Genomic DNA, 21377 nt, shown 5'->3' with positions numbered 1-21377 from the left:
TAGCCTATGGAATCCATGAGAACACAATATTATTTTAGTCTGATAAATATCATGGACCCTACATGGGTTAGATTTAATCAAGTGAAACAGCCCTGTTTGAGATGACATCAAATGCTATTTGACTTTTTGATGGCATCTGTGTGACATTAGGAAATCGTTCACATTGTCAAATCATTACAATTTACCTAGAGTATATTATATGATTTCACATTTTACTTGCACATGGAATTATTTTTGACCCTGTTGTCATACAAATTTATGTTGTTGAAACAGTGTTGGTTTCTTAAACTCTGACTGTATAATTGTCATTTTTGTTCCCATCTGTTTGGATTAATGATACTATTCTTGTTTATTTGTCTATTTCTATTATGAATTATGTTGTCATTCTCGCTATAACCCAATTACTTACACATTTCCCTCCACTATTTGACTATATATCACGTTGGGAAAAACACATATTGCAAAGCCATTGTGACGAGTGCTGGTTGACCTGGCTGTGTTTCAAAACCTAGCGAGCTGCCTACCTAGACAGCATCTTTGAGCATTAATTAATCAGTTCAGCTTATGCATCACTCTTCATAACTGTTTTAGAACGATGCTTCCGATTTCCTACGATGTCCAAATATACTGCATGTGCTCCTGAATCGCAAAAATGCACTATAGTAGGCAGCTCGGTAGGTTTTGAAGCACAGCCTGAATGTGGCCACCATTTTGGAGGTGAGTGTGTAGAGTTGGAGGAAGTGCTCTGAGAGCAGCGCTTGAGCTCTTCCTGCAGTTACGGGGATGAATGCATGAATGCGAGAGAAGAAAATGGCGATCGAGCAGGACAAATGTTTCCCCTCCTAGACTCTGCAAATGTGTTGATTTTCTACAGCCTTATTATTTGCTTTCATTTCATCTCTGCTGCACTTTAAACTACAAGAGGTGAGTTTTTCGAGCCGTTCGCGTGTGTGCTTTTGTGGTTTTCATCTTGTAAGCAACATACATTTATCCAGCGTATCTGCGATATATAAGCTGAGCTCAGCACTGGAAATACACGGTTAAATGTTTTACTGTTGTTTGCGTTTGCATGATAGTTACACATTTTAATTGTTTATCAAACAATAGTGTCTGCTGTCTGCATTATGTCTATAAAGCACAAATGCATCTCTGTTGTAGATTTCTTGAACATTGATCTCCTGCTTTCACATAATGGTATCGAAGTGACATTGCAGTCGGCGTGTTTACAAATATAAAAGTCGAGTTAATGAATGTACTATATTTAAATATCATGTTTCGTGCGTTCTGAAACTCTTTATTACTGTAGTGTATTTCGGAACGGTGTTTTGATTAAATTTGGATGTTTAATTCGACGTCCTGCAACTTTTCTCTATGTCTACTTGAGTTGGTAACGTAGCTACCTGGAGCATTCGCTCGATGATAATAAAGCAACAACGAACGCTAGTACGATAAAATATGATAATGTAACACTTCAGGTGTTGTGAGCAATTACAAACCATTTTTGATTCGTTGTGCAGTTAAATGAGAGAGCCGTTAGTAGCCAGCTGGTTTGTTAGCATTCTTAGCTGCTCAGCTGCTGAATTGCGCACATCGAGTAAAATGGTCTTTAATAACTGGATAACCATTAGTTTTCATTTTAACCGATTTATTCGCTTTAATAACATAATGCAGAGGCCAGCGTTAAATGCCGTGTGTTTATTTTGTCTTTAGCTTTTAAAGTACGCAGTCACGGCAGCTAATTCAGAGGGAAAATGTCAGAGAAAAAGCAGGGTTTCCTTTTCCCAACCCAGAATGAAGGACATACAGACATCCTGAAGTCGTTCTTTGAGAGAAAAAGTTGTTTAGAAACGTGTTATATTGTAATGTTTTTGAGGGCAGGTCAAGGTTGCTGCTGTTAGCAGCAGCAGTAGCAGCTGAAGCCAGAGGTGGGGGAGGAGGAGGAGGAGGTGTCCCTGCTTTTAACCGTCTGGATAAAGTGATAGCAAATGTTGAACTTAATCATTTTTAAGTTTTTAAGAAATATATTCGTATTATTTCAGCACAAAGGTTAGCTAATGAATGTACACTTAAATTTTTTTTAAATTATGATCAATAAGTTATGACAACATATGTTTTTAACATTGCATTAATTCATCATAATAAGTTAAGCCATTTTAAACTTTTTTAAAAAAGTTATATAAGATTCAACTAATATTGTAAGTCAGTTTAATGTAATTTATGCTGAAATGACTTAAACATCCAAGTTGAAATTTAAGGCAGCACCTTTTCCAACAGTGTAGGCTGGGCTTAATGCATATAATGGTGCTGACTACTGTGACTTACAATCAGAAGTGTGTCCATCCATCTTTTCCTCTTTTTCCTATTATGCAACTATGGAGAGAGGCATAATGAGTTGATTTTGCTTTCACGTCATTGTAGTGTATGTTGTGACGGGGTGTTTGTGGTTGCCATCAGATAAATCACCCAACCTCTATTTTAGATTGACTGTTTCTAGGCTGTATACTGCCAAAGCATTGCCTTGTCATTGCACACTTCAGTGTCATTCACACAATACATAGTCTTGTGTACAAGAATGGAAGGTGCCGTTTGCATTCACCTCTTTTAAGTTAAATATATATCAAGCTTAGCTAAATAATTCAATTCCACTCTGATTCTGTCAGATTTATGCTTATGCAATAACTATTGGTTTAGTCAGCATCATTTATGAACTAGAGAATGAAAAGTGAATGTCAGTTTATTAGTTTAACAGCTCTGTTTTATTTCCTTATAGAGAATTGGATGCTATTGCCACCAAAGACATTGAGGAGAAGCAACACAGGTCAGTAAGTATTTGTAGTCATTTTCAGTAATGTAGATGGGTGCTTGGTTTTTCTGAAGCTTGGTCCTTCTGGGCTTTTCCTATTCATTCCTATGCTGGGCAGCACTAACAAAGCCGGGTCAAAGCAGCTGCTGCTGGTGTAAGCAAATGCAGTTCCGTTTGAATTAAAGGGGTTCCCAGTGCTGAGTAAGCTTTGCTTTTTTTAAAATGTTCAACAAAAACAGTGTTTGTGTAGCTCTTTGTGACGCTACTGTATTTCAGTCATGAGTCACAAAACCCTTACCTGCACTGTTTATATCTGCCTGAGTTTGTTTTAAAGTTCATATGTACCAGATACAAACTACTGATCAAGACATCAGTGACACTTTCAGTTTTATTTGTTTTCGTCTTCTTGTGATGCCGAGAAGCATCAGTATATTGCTTAACCGGTTTGTTTTTAACTTCAAGTTAATCATAGACAGGTTTTGAGTTTTTCTTATCAGGGAAATGAACATTGCCCCTGTATGGTCATAACCACGTCCACACCTAACAATGCCAGGGACTAGATTATAACACGTTTGCTTTCACTGAGTTTGATGGCACATTGTTGTATATTTCTAGCATTTAGGCCTAAACTATTTTTTTTCTTGTTTCTTGTCATTGTTTTATGATTATTTCACAATGTGCTTTTCATCTGTTGATGCATAATGAGAAAAGTGTCATTTAGATCGTCTTAGTGATTTAGATCTAGGGCTGCATGATGTGGGTAAAAAAATCTAATTGCTTTCTGATAAAGATTGCGATTTAAAAAAAAAAAAAAAAAAAAAAAAAAAAAAAAAAAATTTGCAGGTTTGCTGTGCTTGTTTGTAGGGCGGCACAACTTGGACAAAAGTTAGATTTTTATAATAATTATTATTACGCAATATGCATACTAAATAGAAATAGTAAACAAAATAAGATTGTATTACTGTAATATTTCACTGTAAAATGAAAAATTGGATATTTAAAATAATTTTACAGTACAACTGTAAAACAACAATACTATTACTAATAGCTGTCTTAATTTCTTTTTCATATGTTAAACAATCAAGATTTTATTTTGGTGCAGGGAGCCCTTAAAAGGAAAGTTCATCCATCATTTACTCACCCTCATGTCATTCCAAACCCGTAAGACTTTCGTTCATCTTCGGAACACAAAAGAAAATATTTGAATAAAATCTGAGCTAGTTCTGTACTCTCCATTGACAGTTACACAAATACCACTTTGACACTTTAAAAAGTTCATAAAGAGATCGTAAAACTAATCCATATAAATTGAGAGATTTAGTCCACATTTTCAGAAGAGACACAATCGCTTTATATTATTTACAGATTGAATTTAGGCTTTTATTCACATAAACATTGATCAGTGAACATAAACAGAAGCTCAACCAGAACCTGCTTGACGTGCAAGAACAAACCTCATTGGTTCCTTAAGCTCAAACGTGCTGCGTAACACACGAGAATGAACCTCATTGGTTCTTGAAGCTCAAACGTGCTGCATAACACACTAGAATGAACCTCATTGGTTCTTGAAGCTCAAACGTGCTGCGTAACACACGAGAATGAACCTCATTGGTTCTTGAAGCTCAAACGTGCTGCGTAACACACGAGAATGAACCTCATTGGTTCCTTAAGCTCAAACGTGCTGCGTAACACACAAGAATGAACCTCATTAGTTCTTGAAGCTCAAACGTGCTGCATAACACACGAGAATGAACCTCATTGGTTCCTTAAGCTCAAACGTGCTGCGTAACACACGAGAATGAACCTCATTGGTTCCTTAAGCTCAAACGTGCTGCGTAACACACGAGAATGAACCTCATTGGTTCTTGAAGCTCAAACGTGCTGCGTAACACACGAGAATGAACCTCATTGGTTCTTGAAGCTCAAACGTGCTGCGTAACACATGAGAATGAGCGTCATTGGTTCTTGAAGCTCAAACGTGCTGCGTAACACACGAGAATGAACCTCATTGGTTCTTGAAGCTCAAACGTGCTGCGTAACACACGAGAATGAACCTCATTGGTTCTTGAAGCTCAAACGTGCTGCGTAACACACAAGAATGAACCTCATTGGTTCTTGAAGCTCAAACGTGCTGCGTAACACATGAGAATGAGCGTCATTGGTTCTTGAAGCTCAAACGTGCTGCGTAACACACGAGAATGAACCTCATTGGTTCTTGAAGCTCAAACGTGCTGCGTAACACATGAGAATGAGCGTCATTGGTTCTTGAAGCTCAAACGTGCTGCGTAACACACGAGAATGAACCTCATTGGTTCTTGAAGCTCAAACGTGCTGCGTAACACATGAGAATGAACCTCATTGGTTCTTGAAGCTCAAACGTGCTGCGTAACACATGAGAATGAGCGTCATTGGTTCTTGAAGCTCAAACGTGCTGCGTAACACACGAGAATGAACCTCATTGGTTCTTGAAGCTCAAACGTGCTGCGTAACACACAAGAATGAACCTCATTGGTTCTTGAAGCTCAAACGTGCTGCGTAACACATGAGAATGAGCGTCATTGGTTCTTGAAGCTCAAACGTGCTGCGTAACACACGAGAATGAACCTCATTGGTTCTTGAAGCTCAAACGTGCTGCGTAACACATGAGAATGAACCTCATTGGTTCTTGAAGCTCAAACGTGCTGCGTAACACATGAGAATGAGCGTCATTGGTTCTTGAAGCTCAAACGTGCTGCGTAACACACGAGAATGAACCTCATTGGTTCTTGAAGCTCAAACGTGCTGCGTAACACATGAGAATGAGCGTCATTGGTTCTTGAAGCTCAAACGTGCTGCGTAACACACGAGAATGAACCTCATTGGTTCTTGAAGCTCAAACGTGCTGCGTAACACATGAGAATGAACCTCATTGGTTCTTGAAGCTCAAACGTGCTGCGTAACACATGAGAATGAACCTCATTGGTTCTTGCACATCAAGCAAACATGCTAAAGCTTCCATTTATCATAACTGATGTGTGCATTCATGAATGTTTATTTGTGAATAAAAGCCTAAATTAAATCTGTTTAGCGTAAAAAGCGATCATGCCTCTTCAGAAAATTTGGACTAAACCGCTCAATTCATATCAGTGGTGGAAAGAGTACTAAAAAATTTTACTTAAGTAAAAGTGTTGCTACTTAAGTAATAATTTACTTGAGTACGAGTAGAAGTACTGAAAAATAATATAACTCAAGTAAGAGTAAATAAGTAGTTGGCTTAAAAACTACTCAAGTAACTACGTTACAAAGTACTTTAGTATTATTTTTCTATTTTTACCCAAAATGGGGTGATGATAACGATATGGAGTGCTAAACACTATCATGTCATATCTGTTTCATTCATACTGGAAGCCCAGTACATACTGATTCATCCCTCACGCAGAAAGTCCACAAATGAGATTCATAGAAGTATTAAACTTATGAAGTTTCAGGAAATGCCTTATATGGATTTAATAACATGTAAATAGAGACTTTTTGACTGATGAAACATAAAGACAAACACATGATAGTGAAAATATGCTGTGTTCATCAAGCTATCTCAAGTATTTTCATAAGAATGATGTAGGCTATGTCTTTAAAGGGGTAGTTCACCCCAAAAGGAAAATTAGCCCATAATTTACTCACCCTCATGTCATCCCAGGTGTATATGACATTCTTCTTTCAGACGAATACAATCAGTTATATTAAAAAATATGTAAAAAATATTAAATATATTAAAATAGTCCTGGCTCTTCCCAGCTTTATAATGGCTGGAGCCCAAAAAAGTGCATCCATCCATGATAAAAGTGCTCCACTTTTACTCCAGGGGGTTAATAAAGGCCTTCTGAAGTGAAGCCATGTGTTTGTGTAAGGAAAATACTCATATTTAAAACTTTATAAACTATAATCACTAGCTTCCACCAGACGGCCATATGCATCGATTTACGGTGGAAGACTAACCCCTGACCCGACGCACAGCGTAATGATGAACGTGGAAGCTCAGAGGAAAGAGCTAAACAAAACCCTAGTCGTGAATTAGCAATTTTGAATAGAATTTCTATATAATAGAAGAGGAGCTTCAGTTTGTTGCACAGCCCTATTTGTTTAAACCGCGAGAGGCGTCTAAGCTTACGATACTCCTACATCCTACGTCTTACACGTGTCACGGGTTACTTTTGTGGTGCAAGTCAATTTGTGTAGTATGCGCAAATTTTAGATTATAAAGTTAAAAATATGGGTATTTTTCTTACAAAACCCCATGGCTTCGCTTCCGAAGACCTTTATTAATTCACTGGAGCCGCGTGGAGTTTTTTTTTTTTTTTATCATGAATGGATGCACTTTTTGGGGTTTAAAATTTTTTTGTCTGAAAGAAGAATGTCATGTACTCCTAGGAGGACTTGAGGGTGAGTAAATCATTGGATAATTTTCGTTTTTGGGTGAACTATCCCTTTAATGCATTGCTAATCAACATAGCCTGTATAATAGAATTTAATAAAATAATATATTCTCACTCTGTATTAAGAAGCAACATGTTTGATTGTCAAATGTCAGCTCGCCCTGTTGCTCCGTCAGCACCTTTGTCAAAGTACTCTGTACTTTTGGTGAAAAATAAATGTAGCGAAGTTGAATACTTTATTTTTATTCTACTCAAGTAAAAGGTAAAAGTACCACAATTTAATTATGCTCAAGAAAGTAAAAAAAATCGAAAAATCTACTCAAGTACTGTAACGAAAGTATTTGTAATTAGTTACTTTCCACCTCTGGTTTTCTGTTCTTAAACCTGTCTCCCTTAACGAAACTTAAAGGAAGCATATGTCTCAATCATTTTGCTAAGATAAGTGTCATTTCGGCTCACTCGTGGTACTGCTGCGCTTTCCTGCAGTTGTGAATGCAGTGAAGGACAGCTGTCTTTCCTCATTCTAGTGTTTGGGTTTCATATGATTTCTCAATGTTGTGGTGACATTATGATAACTCCGTTTCATTCATTAATTTGATTAAAAAGTAAGATAATTTTCATCCAAGTAATTTCAAACTTGTTAACACGATCCCCAGCTCCACCCCGGGCATTTGATTATAACTGAGTTAGTGCTTGGGATTTATCATGGATTCACTGCATTTACGGCCAGAAAAACAACGTAGTAAAATTCGAATAGTATTTTATTTTTCGATTAATAATTACAGCTTGAATATTCGACTATTCGTGTACACCCCTACTTTGAATCGGCATGAGGGTGAGTAAATGACAGAATTAAAAAAATTTTAGTGAACTAACACTTTAAAGCTTCTCTAGTTGACCATAGCCGGTTTATAAGTGGTTGTCATTAGAAGTTTGTTAAGGTGGTTAGTAAGGGTGTCACGATTCTCCAAATCCTCGATTCGATTACATTTTCGATTCTAAAGTCACGGTTCGATTCGATTCTTGATTTGTTTGATTGTAAAAAAATTGCATCAGTGTATAAGTGTATTGTGATTGTCACTAACATTTGAGTAACTAAACTGAATTTTATTAGGTTTAGTGACAACATGTTACAATGTTTACATGGTACAATTTCTGGTAAGCTACACTTTTTTATTATTTCAGTTCAATTCAATTATTGTGATTTGATTTAATATTGACTCATTTGGATAAATATTTGGTAGGCTACACAAGATAGGCGTTAATTTGTCTCAAAAAAAAAAAAAAACTCACCTAATGCTGTAAACATACAGAGAGCCCTATCAGCTGGCAGTAGGCTATTTTTTAAGGTTAAATATTATTAAATATAATGCGTTTTTTTATTCTAATAACAACTTTGTTTAATGATATAAGTAAAAAAAATATGTAATATTGAACACATATTTACAGGGTATCCGCGGAGTCTTGAAAAGTATTAAAAGGTGATAAATCAGTTTTGGGAAAATTAAGACCCTTAAAAAGTATTAAAAAGTCTTATCACAGCTTTACAAAGTCTTACATTTTGAAAGTATTTTTTCTGAATTAGCTGTCCAACAGTTTGAATCCCAAAAACATCGTAAAAGTGTGTGAATGTAGTCATTTAAAAAAAAAAAAAAAAAACGAACAGATACATAAAAAACTAGGCTATTGTGGGTGCGTTCGTAAATTGCCTCTGAGAGCACCAGAGCGGGCAACCAGAGCTGCCCGACGTCCCGGGGCTATTGTGTTTTCCAGTCGGGCTACCAAAATGCATAACCAGCCTGCCCGACGGGCTATCTGAAATAGTGTTCGCTTCAGTCTTGTAATCAGATTCAGCGCGTTCTTCGTCTTCAATCCGAAGCGGCGCCGAGCACATCAGAAACAGAGAGGACAGGCCAGGGTGTGTGTGTGTTCATCTGAGTCTCATTGGTCTGCTGCGCTGCTCGTCAATGTCAGAATATTGAGATGACCAATCAAATCAAAGTAGGCGGGCTTTATGTTCACTAGAAGCTGCAGAGCGCGAATTTGAGCAGAGCGACTCGACGCTTCAGTTTACGGTCAAGTGCGAGATAAGATGTAAGTAACGTTAGCTAAACTAAACATTTCATATTTGACAGCTTTTTTAGGTCATAAATGTGAAACAAATGACAAAAATAATCAGGCAAATGAATATACTTTTGTCGAATTTCGCCATTTGGAACTGAAAATAGGCCTATGTAACGTGACTAATAATTAGTTTACTGTCATTGTGAGGGGACATTAGCATTAACAAAGCCATTTTCATCATAGGCACAAGATTAATAATGAATGTGTACATGTTGAGAATTAATATACAATTTGTAGCCTTCAGTAAATTAAAAAAGTTCAGCTTTAGGTAACGGAGAAGAGATGGCAAAATGAGGAGACTGAGAGAAAAAGAAAGAGTGATGGATAAGAAGTGAGAGCAGGTATCATCTACTGCCTGCTGACATGGTTTTAAAGCTATTTCTGATCCTTTTTTGGGCTTTAAACTTCTTGAAATGGACATATCCGAGAGAGAAAAAAAAAAACCCTAATAACCTTAAATGTATGACCTCTTTGATTAAGCCCTGTCTACGGCCCTGTATTAGAAATAAGATCAATAATGAATGTGTACATATTGTGAATGAATTCAATAAACTTAGTTAGACTACCTAGCTTTCCTAGTAGTTTTCAGTAAATTAATGCATCTGAGAACATGATTCATAAATCAACCTATCAGTTGACCCTTTGTTTACTCTTTTCACTGACAGACAAATGGGATGAGGAGAGAAAAATAATCAGCTGCCCACTTACATGGTTTTAAAGCTATTGTTATCCAATTTTTTTGGCCTTCAAAACATCTTAAAATGCACATATGTAGATCAGAGAAATCAAAATTTTCTCAGGGAACCCCCCCCCCAACCCCCCTAACTAGCATTCTCACATTCGGGACCTCAGTGATGGAAAAAAACCTGCCATCTGCATGTTAATGAAACAAGTTAATAGTGAGCATTAAACCCTAAACTAAATAATTACTTGTTATTTATTTTTTTATCATACCCTCATTGGGGGCTGAGCCACAGACTGATTCATGTTTATACTGGTCACACAAATTTCAGTTCAGTTAGAATCAGATGCATATTTGTTGATATTTGTGCTTTGAAAAAGTTTTTGATTCATTGTGTTGACTCCTAACCAATATTCTACATTAAAAATGTAGTCTTTTTATATGGGCTAGTAAAATTCATTTCGGGCTCCCAAAATCTGGGGAGTGCCTGCCCGAAGGGCTACCAGCGATTTTGAAATTTTGCGAGCCCTGCAATGTACGCTCTGGCGGTCCCATTGCGTATTACGTAGTGCGTATAGTCTTTATCACAAACTAAAACTGTTAAGTTAAAAGTATCACTGATGTAAATGGTTACAGCTTGAAGTGGCGGTGAGGTATTAAAAAATATTGAGAAGGTCTTGAAAAAGTCTTGAAAAGGTATTAAAATTAACTTCAAGATTCCTGCATATACCCTGATTTAGCAAAATACTCTCTATAGCTATTTTTTTCTTGCCAACTACATGCTATAGCCTATATTATGGTCATTAAATGGCTTTCCTGAGGTAAATGTGACATAATTGTTCTCCAGCTATGTTATTGACCTCTTCACGCTGATGAAAAACACTGATTGATCGATATCATGTATGAGGAATATACATTTCGGTAAGTTGTACTGTATCTTTCAACAGTGTTCGTGTTTTTCTTTACTATTAGCTAGAGATCGATCATCGCATCTTCACGTGCGCTAGGGATCTGTCACGTAACATTTACAAGCGCCAAAACGGTATTTATTGTTTGAATTTCGTAATAAAATTGACAGAATCTGAGAGCTGAGTTTTTTATATTATAAAGTAACCTGCTCTAGTCTGTCGGTCTCCGTGTCCTCTTTGCTTTGCGATTTTTCTGTGCGTGAGAGCGTGTGAAAAGTGTCAATTGCATGTGTCTCACGGTGAATGCGTGAGAGTTTGCAGCTCGACTCGCTGCACTTCAACATGTTTTTTTTTTTTTTTTGGCAAGCCAAGCTGACGTGACATGGGGGCGTGACAGCATCGACGATTCCATTTTTTGATTCGATAATCGAGATTGAGCATTAATTTCGATCGATTTCGATTTAAAATCGAAATCGTGACACCCTTAGTGGTTAGTGCATGTTGTGTTCACAAATGCACACAATAAACAGCCCAAACTCAAGAGCAGATGAGTTTGTGTGGAGCAGCAAATACTGCAAACTGGTTCACTCAAGACACTGAAAATAATGGATTGTGAGCTGCTTGCGTGTAAATGCTGCGCTTCACACTGAAACATGCAGTGCAATTATTTATTTAAATAAATTGCAGCCTTTGCAGTTTGGTAAAATTGAATTGTACCATTATCGCTATTCCGATTGATTTTGCGACCCTACTCATATCTACAATTTGTTACAATTACGTGATGCATTTATTTATTTATTTCTTTAAGGTCTTGCGGTGAAGTTGTATGTGCTGGTAGGATTTTGACTGGTCATCTTTTAGCTGGGCTTATTATGTTGGCGCTTGATAAACAGATGCCCCTGTCTTTGTGTTTGTGTATGGGAGGATTCTGTTGTTGAGATGGCCATCTGGTTAAACACTTTAAGGAGAAAAGGTTGGGGGAGGGGCGGGGCTGTGTGGCTGGAAGTGGATATATTCTACTTTTCCCATCAGATACTTGTTTGGCCCTCTCATGTATTTATGTGATGCTGTAGGCTTATTTTATGAGCTTGAAGGATGTTGAAACAGGAGGCAGTGTAACTCTACCCCCTACTGTTGGTAACTGCTCTTCTTACCAGGCTGAAGTCACAATTGTTATCTCTTTGAGTGTCAGTCGTTTTAGCTGTCACTTGATATGAGCTATACCAACTCATTCATTTTTTTGTTGACTTTCTCAGCTTTTCAGTGCTGTAGTTCAAATTTGTACCAACTTAAGATAGTGATTAATCTGTGACTTACAGTTGGAAGTGTCCATCCATTTTTTTTCCTCATTTTACCACTATGTAACTATAGAGAGAGGATGTGGTTCAATTTTGTACAAAGAGTAAGTGGTTTTATCATTTGTTTTATATTTTAATTTTACTTCTTTTTCCAATGACCTAGTGGCTTAAGTCATTGTGAAATCAAGATTGTTCCTTTTTTTTTTTTTTTTTTTTTACAGCCTATATTGCTGATTTTTTTTTTTGTGAATGATTGCGGGGACAGGGTTCGGCGGGAGGAATCTATCAGTCACATTTATTTTAATTTACTTTCAGACTCAAAATACAAGTGTAGGCAGGCGTACAAAAACATACAAAAAGAACTTGCTGTTAATTGGCACTTCCTCCAGACTGGGCATCTAATAGGCTACATGCTTTCACCTTTCATGTCATACACGTACCGAGTTGAAGTGTCAAATTAACAATCGATTAATCATTAACCTTAACCTCTCAAATCCAAAGCGGGGCGCTACTAAGTTATCACGTTACTTAACAACCACTTGCTTAAAGGTCCCGTTCTACGTGATCCCATGTTTCAAACTTTAGTTAGTGTGTAATGTTGTTGTTAGAGTATAAATAATATCTGTAAAATTATAAAGCTCAAAGTTCAATGCCAAGCGAGATATTTTATTTAACAGAAGTTGACTACATAAAACGGCTCGTTTGGACTACACCCCTCTACTTCCTGCATTAGTGACATCACCAGAACCGTGTTTAGACTAACCTCCGCCCACAGGAATGCTCCCTCAACTCTACTGGCTACTTGCGCACTTCTTATAACTTAGGCTACTGTGTTTACTCAGCTCTTACGGTGATTTTCTGAAGTAAAACTGACGCTTCATCTTTTGTGTGATGTACAATAAACTTTATTAAAGGGACACTTCACCCATTTGCATTAAGCTTTGCATTGTTAGAAACCCAGTCATACTATTGAATGGTCGTGCAACACTCTTTCATTTTTCCCTGATACGGGAGAAATCTGTTATTTACCTCTTACACTTCCTCCTACAATGACGCAAAAATCGTCATTTTGCGTCATTGTAGGAGGAAGTGTAAGAGGGGGGGATTTCTGTTGAGACTACAAGCACTCGTTCCTCATCTCTCCCAGGGGGCGGGACCCGCTCACGCTACAGACCTATTACAGATCAGTGGGTGGGACTTTACTCTCTGAAACTGAAAGCAATATCCTCCATCTTGTTTGAAGCTAAGCTAACAGGAGCTGTGGAGACAGATGTAAAGTTATGACAATAGCGGAGGAGAGTGCTCAATATGATATAGACTAGATGAAGAGGATTTCGGAAGTCGGATGCTTGAATCAGGTGTTTGTGGCTACCTTTACAAGCCGCATTATAGCGAAGAGCAGCCGAGGCAGAAGACCTGCCTGCCGCGGACGAGGAGCCCAGACTGGCTCGAGTTAGGGCGGACTGGTGGCGCCGGTGATCTCACTATGCAACTACGAACCGCTACGAACACAGAGATAGAGTCCGTCTGCGGCAAAGAATTTCAACGATGACAATTTCTCCTGGACGAAATCTCTGAATCAGACGAGGACACGGACGTTTGTGTTGTGAACTAGTTTCCTAGTTTCGCACCGCATATGTTCTGACTGAACATCCAGGTACCATGCAATAATTCACCTTTTCGAAAGAAATACAAACGAGGAGTAATGCACTAATGAGTTCGCCAACTAACTAGACATTTTGTGTGAATGTGAAATTAATTTCAAGCTCTGGTGGTAGCTAGACTTGTAGACGGAAGAGTGATTTCTCTTATAGGCAGATATGCGCTTTCTGGATTAGTGGGAGTGGCTTGCGGAGCTGTGCAATGTGGTGCATTGTGGGAGTTGTTGTCTTTCATACAAATGCGTCCTGAAGTTATTTTTTGTCTTTTCTCGGTCACAAAGGCACCAAATTCAAAATTTCTTTTACATTTCGACTACATATATGACCCACTTTAAATAAAAAACAATGTTCAAATGGGTGAAATGCCCCTTTAAACTCATCAGTACATGTTTGATCATCATTCGGACCTGGTCCGAAACAGGAGACTTGTAGGCTGTTAATAAATAATGGATACATACAAGCAGATGACAAATCCGTTATAATAACCGTAATTAAACTGCTAAACCATACCTGTTTCATCTCTATACAGCACTCTAACTCTGTAGGCATTATTGTCCGACTCGAAATAAACGCCGTTACTGAGAGTTTCTGATATTATCATCATTCCGTGAGATGAATTTGTCCTGACAGACTGAGCGCGAGCTCATGAAGCTCCGCCCCCTGTGCCGTCCAGCAGCAGCTCATTTGCATTTAAAGGGCACACACTAAAACAGCTCGTTTTTCTGAGCCCCAAAAAATGTCAACATGCTGTAAAAAATGATCTGTTGGGTATTTTGAGCTCAAACTTCACATACACACTCTGGGGACATCAGAGACTTATTTTACATCTTGTGAAAAGGGGCATATAACGGGACCTTTAACCAACACAAAATTGGTGTCATTTTAAAGCTTAGAAGCTTGACTTTATAGTGAATATAGGGAATATGACCATGATCACTTAAGTGATTTTGATTATGCTCACATATACAAATGCTCTATTTTTATAGCGTGAAAAAATAACAAAAAATGTGATCTGTAAAATAATAGTACAAAGCAGATAGACTTATGATTGAAAAGGTCTCAACCAGCAGAATACAACATGTTGGTTTCACTTGAAGGGTCATGAAACCCCAAAACACATTTTTTGAGATGTGAACGATGAGGTAGACAATGATGTAGACCAGCAATTCAAAGAACAATGGACAAAAAAAGTAACTATGCCTTTATTATTTCAGTTGAACTGACACATCATTTGTTCAGAAGACTGTAGTGCTCGTAAATGTAGCCTAATGAAAATATTATTATTAGACCGTTTAAATGTTCTTCCGCATTTCTCCCTTGTTTTGGCAGTTTGTTATATAGGGTTCGATTTTTAACCCTTAAAGTCCAACTAAAATCAAAATTGACCCCATTTACTTTGTTAGCGCATATTACTAGTCTTGTGATGAAAAATTAATCCGTGCAAGTTAATACACAGAAAAAAATTGTTTGCCGTCGTAATCTTTAATCAAAGTCTGAAAAGTTACTTCTGGGTCTGGAATGGCGTTCCTTCTCTGATGATGTAGGTTTGACGGCTTGGGTTGGGAAACGCTTAACCACTCCCCTCAAACCGTTAGTCTGCTGTGAGTGAGAGATGGAGAAAAACCCTGCCCTCTGTTCAATATTCCTTTTCACTGGGAAATACGTCACAACACTGGAGAAAAGTCGTTTGCAACTTCCGGTTCACGCGGACTTTAACTCTGTTTTTTTCTCTCCAAAGTCATATTTTAATATTCATGCGTCTGTATAATAAGTGGGTTGCTGGTCTGTGTTTTATTGGTTGTTTTCTCCCCTCTTCCCACCCTCTACACTCTTTTTTTTTTTTTTTTTTTTTTTTTTTTTTTTTTTTTTTAAGTCAACGTCATTTGAAAGTTCAACCGATGGAAACTGGTGTGGTGGGTGGGTATAGTGGGTAGGGACGATGTGTAGAGACCAGTCAGACACTGTTTTACAGCTGGAGCACATTTGGATTAGTTTGATCTAGGACTGCACAATTAATCGAAATTAAATCAAGATTGAGGTTTTTTTTTTTTTTTATGCGAAGCTTGTCAGTGAAGCACGGCTCTGTGATCAGTAGTAAATGCTGCTCCATCTGAAAGCCGCTCTTACGCAGACACTGCAAATATGCCCCGCAGAAGTAGATAACTCGCGTCATTCCAGGAAATCCCTATTGACATCATACTATCGCTGTAGCTGAATGAACAGAAGATCGAAATGCTTTGATTAAACATGACTAATAAGCATGACTTCGACAATAAATGGTTAATCTGAGTTCTTCAAGCCTTCTCGGGTATTTTCATGATGATAAAGTATATTTATAATGCAGTGCTAATCGACATAGTCTTTATCACTGTATAGAATACTATGAAATAATATATTTTCTGCTTCATTCTATGATAAGAAGCCACATCACCTCACCATCACTGTTATTTCAAACACTCGACTGCTTGCTGTGGTAGTTGGTGTTACCGATGTTGTCTTAAAATCGTTTTTTTATTTTTATTTTTTACCGGTGTGAATTTCCTCACTGTTATCACTAAATATTATCCGGATACTGGTATGATACCAATGTCATCCATTCCTATCAAGATTTAGTGCTGAGAACCAGGGCTCGGTTGCACCAGCTGTGCTTAAGTTACAATTTAGCCTAGTTTTGACTTAAATGGCCACTAAGCTACAACTTACCCACTACTAAATATGTTTGCATTGCACCATTATTTATATATAGGCTGCTTGGAATATATAGAGGGTAAATGTCATATCCAGCTGCACATTACTTTATGGAAAGCTTACGACCTACTAGCTACGTTCTGCCTTAAGAACAAATGGTGCAACTGAATAATGTACAGAGTTAGTTTCAAAGTTATAGAGCCTCTAGTGTGGACTTTACGTTACAATTTAAGTAAGAACTAACGAATGGCTGGTGTAACCCTACCCAGTACACTAATTTAATACCATGAAATAATTAGAAGCCAATAATTCGTCCTGTTAATTGTGCAAAATCTAATTGTGTATAATTATTTATATTATTGTAAATCTATGCTGCATATTGACAGCGAGTTGATGACCTCATTGATCTCACTTTCTACATAAACATTGTGCATCTTACATAGATTAGCAAATCTTTGTGCATTGAAAAAGTATTTGCTTGTGTGACCCACAGAGATAGTTGTCTGTTTATAGAGGAGTAATTTCCCAGTGTAATCCGTTAAGGAGATTACCAGAAGCTTTCTCCCTTTTACTAAATGCCTTGCTGCATCATTTATTTGGAAATGTAGCTGTGGGTAACTGTTAGAGTTGCTAAAGATGAAGCCACGTTATCATGTCTTATCTGCCATTTAATCCTTTTGTTTTCAGGGAAATCATTCGAAACACGGATGGAGAGTGGATGGAGAAAAGTGTAGAGCTCATTGGAATGACGATAAGGAAGAAGGGGCTGGTATAAAGGTAAGAATTATTGTCTGTGTACGGGGCTAAATATTACTAATAGCATTTATTGGAGTTATTTGGAGCTCAAAGCATTGTCACGGCATCAGCTATCAAGCCATATTCATTAATGATATTGCTCTGTTTGTTTATTTCTGATTGGAAAAGAGAAGCAAAGCCATTTATCACAAGTGACCATACTTTGCCTTTTATGCAGACCGAGGCACATCATAGAAACTTGTCAGTGGGTGTAGCATTTTTCCACTGAGTGATGTGGAAAGGCTGATAGCTCGGGTCTTTATCTCTTGACCTTGTCTTCGCTCTCACAGTAGCTTAAGGCCAGTGGTGTGGCTGACGCTTGGTTCAGTCTGGTAACAGCAACTATTCTCTCCTTGGGAAAAGTTTGCAGGTGTGTCTGTGGTCTTGCTTATAGAAAGTAAAAAATTAAAATGTGTGGAAATGATGAAATTTAATGTAGGAATATGGCTTTTTTAAAATCTTCTTAAAAAGTAGTTTGAGCTTGGGAAAAGACCTTAAAGTATTGTGATGTAAATACTGCACCTACTTCATTTGGTATCTGGGTGAAGCGCTGCTGCTCAGAGATTCGCACGGCAAATATCCAAGAATCATGTTTCCAGTACCCACCCCTCCCTGGTTACCCCGGGTGACTTTTTACTTATCTGTTGGCCCAGATGTCCTTGTCCTCTTCATGATACCGAGTAATACTTAGGCAATAAATTTGACTTTGCTGTGTGCAAAACAATATTTTGCTCCTTTTTTATTTTGACTAGATAAGTAACATTCACTCGCACTTAAATTATATTTCATGACTTATTCATCCAAATAAATACCAGCTGGAAACTATTTGGTCCTCATCTAAAATTTCTAAACACTAGAATTTCTAAACACTAAAAGTCTACCTTCTTGTTTTTCCTTGCACCTCTCATTTTGAACATCTCAGTCTATGAAAAAGTCAAATGTTTATCATGATCTCTTTTTTTTTTCTTAGCAAAATCATTGGTCAGACAATGGAAAACCCTTCAAGAAATGATTTGTAGCGTCTGTGTTTTGCGACGAAGGTTTAGTGTGTTGACTAAATCACCTAGCTGTTGCTTAGCAATGACCATGCACAATATGTTTGCTTTCACGGAAGAGCCACTGACAAAGATGGCAGGCATTAAGTCATAGAGGCTGGAAAATCACTTAAAAATGACAAAAGCAAAACTTCAGACTTCTAAAAGATAGTACCTTGTCTTTTTGGCTCTAATAGTAATAGATTACTGACATAGCTGGCACCAAATATGGAAAGGCGTTTCAAGTCAAGACCTGTTCATGCATACTTGTAATTTTAAGACAAATGGCAGACCTGATCATGTCTGCAACTTCTTTTGGGAGTGTTCAAGAGAAAACTTGTTTTATTATTATTATTATTATTATTATATTTAATTTTTTTTCTCCCCTTGATTTTGCTTTTGACATTCGTACAAGCACATTGTCATTTTTGCCTTTCAGCAGTGAAGAAATAAATGCACTCTAGTATTTTTAGTGTTCCTGGAAAGTTGCCTTCCGATACTGCATCAAACCAGAAAGCATTCATTCTTTCTCTAATTTTGTAGTCATACAGGCTTGCCATTGAATGCAGCACCGGTTGTTGCAGTGCAACAGATCTGCATGGTAGTCTGCTTGTTGCAACATGACCACCTGACTTCCTGACGGTTGTCATTCCACAACAAGCGAGTCGAAGCTGTCTGAACAGGAAGTTGCCTCTAAAAAAACACAGACCAGTTGTGTGGTTGAAGTATTATTTCACACTTGTTTCATTTTGAACTCCTCCGCTAAAACATTCAAGAGATAAAGTAGTCTTCAAAAAATTAAAGCCCCCAAAGAGCTCCCCTCTCACAGAGCCCCCACTGCAGGCAGCAGGAGGAGCTGGCAGGAGTTTCAACTCAAGCAGTAAAATGACACCATGCCCCTCCATTTTTTTTTTTTTCCTTATGAAATGCAAAGAGAAGAAACAAAGCTGGATGTGTTTGAAGGCTTCTGGTAAACCTGGATAGGAGGGGAAAAGGAAGCCGTTATCTAATCCTGTATTACTTGAAGGTAGGGTTTCAGCTTTTATAATAAGCTACACATATGTTTTACTTTTTATTTTGAGTTCTTCTATTCCCTTTTATTGTTAAATTGTTGAATTTGTAAAATCTTCACGGCTGTTTCGATGTGAGAGGAATAATGTAATTATACTAGTCTCTTTATTGGTAACTCTCTATTCTAGACTGTGGTTGACGTTCTGGGAATGTCGGGACGGTTTCTTTTTTTTATAAAGCATTTAGTTCTAGTTTTTTTAATGTGAAACTGAATTGCTGCACAGTGAGGTCATTCCTGAAGAGGAAATTCCACAGCCAAAACAATGTCCATGAACAAACTGCTGGATATTGCAAACAGTGTAGCTGAGCATACAATGGTACATGTCCTCAAAACATGGCATTACCATGATGCATTTTGGTACTTTATAAGTATCTAGTTTGTAAGAATAAAAATACTGCATTAACAGTGTTAAGAAGCTGAATGTGCAGTGGTGGTTAGTGATATTGACTGTCTGCTCTTTAGAACTGTACATTTTCAAACCTGAATGCTTGAAAAGAAGTTCTAGGACAATTGAAATCAATGCATTGCTTATTTTTATTCTTACAAACTAGATACTACTAAGTACCAATGCATCATGGTAATGCCATGTTTTGAGTACATGCACTGTATGCTTTGAAATACTGCAATAGCATCCAAATATGATGGCGCACAAATATAGCAGTGTTTCCCATAGGATATTGTGTAACTGGTGAGTGGACCGTGGACCCTTTAGGGTGGGCCGGGGGCATGTCCCCCGGAAGAAGATTTTGTACATTTTAAAGTTAACTTGATCTATCTGGTGCACTTTGAGAGTTCAAAATTAAGAGCTCCAACCCATATTCAGTGTGCAAACTGAACAAAGAAAAAGTCTGTTTCTGGACTTTAAAGGAGACTCGAACCTCTTTTTCATTGTGATATTGTCAGTCTACATTACACTACATACTACTACTACTACTACTACTACTACTAATTATAATAATAATAATAATAACAATAACAACAATAATAACAATAATAATAATGTTATAATATTATTCCTGTTATGAGCTATATTGGAAAACAAATGCGCTGAAAAATAAATGAAACGTTCATAATTAGTTTTGTCTTAATTTCTATCCATACAAGAGATAAACCCGTGAGCTTTTAGTTTAACGGAAACTGCAGTTGAGCTTTTATTTAGATGGAAAACAAATTTACAAACACTTGTCATTACAAATCTAGTGAAGTGCTGTAAATCGTCAATTGTGAAAATGCTGTAAATCGCCAAATGTGGAAAAAAATGCGTAACTACGTTCCCAAATTCACGCTAAACTCAGCACATGCACAGATGGAGTTCACTGCATTCATTCACTGAACTGAATGTGCGCACTTCTTTCTGCACAGCGCAAACAGACAATCCTTTGATAAGGACACAAAGCCTTATCGTGCTTTTGATTTTAGTTTGTTTGACAGTAATGGTGCAAAACACAACATTAAATTGTGTTTATTTTATTATGAGAAGTTTAACAATATTTTTGGGCCGCAACAATGTAGTTAATGAATGGGAAGCACTAAAATCTATTTTATCTGTTGATATTGTTGCGGGCCGATACATAAATCAATGTATGGGAAACACTGTATAGTAATCGTTCAGTATCATGGTATTGGCATATGATACTGTACCAGTGCGTTAAGTGGATATAGCAAATCTGTAATTGAATTTGTTTTGAAAAAATGTTATTATATATAGTCAGTATTGAATGTTCAAGACACTTGCAGGGGACACTGTAATATTGGAAAGTAATTTTACTGCACGTTTACTGTCAATAGGGACTGTGTTGTCTTTGCTTGTACTTTGCAGTCCCCATTTTACAAGTAATGTGAATTATTACAGAATTGAAAGTAGATGTTAATTGTGCTTGCTTCTGAGGGAAAAAATTGG

At 37.3% G+C, this 21377-nt stretch overlaps 1 protein-coding gene across 2 annotated transcripts in view; it reads left to right on the top strand.

Moving 5' to 3' along the window:
* Positions 1-713: 713 nt before the first annotated feature.
* LOC308698261 (trinucleotide repeat-containing gene 6A protein-like) overlaps positions 714-21377 on the top strand; it is a 49248-nt gene continuing 28584 nt past the window's right edge. Inside the window, exons 1-3 of one of the 2 annotated variants that reach the window (XM_081378198.1) lie at positions 714-924; positions 2771-2818; positions 17264-17353. The gene's annotated coding sequence lies outside the window, so the exon portion shown is untranslated. Of the gene's footprint in view, positions 925-2770; positions 2823-17263; positions 17354-21377 lie in introns of both variants that reach the window. The other variant, XM_081378197.1, reaches the window with a different exon arrangement.

The sequence above is a fragment of the Scardinius erythrophthalmus genome, assembly GCF_964197995.2.
Source record: "Scardinius erythrophthalmus genome assembly, chromosome: 1".
NCBI lineage: Eukaryota > Metazoa > Chordata > Actinopteri > Cypriniformes > Leuciscidae > Scardinius > Scardinius erythrophthalmus.
This window is presented reverse-complemented; position numbering and strand designations above follow the sequence as displayed.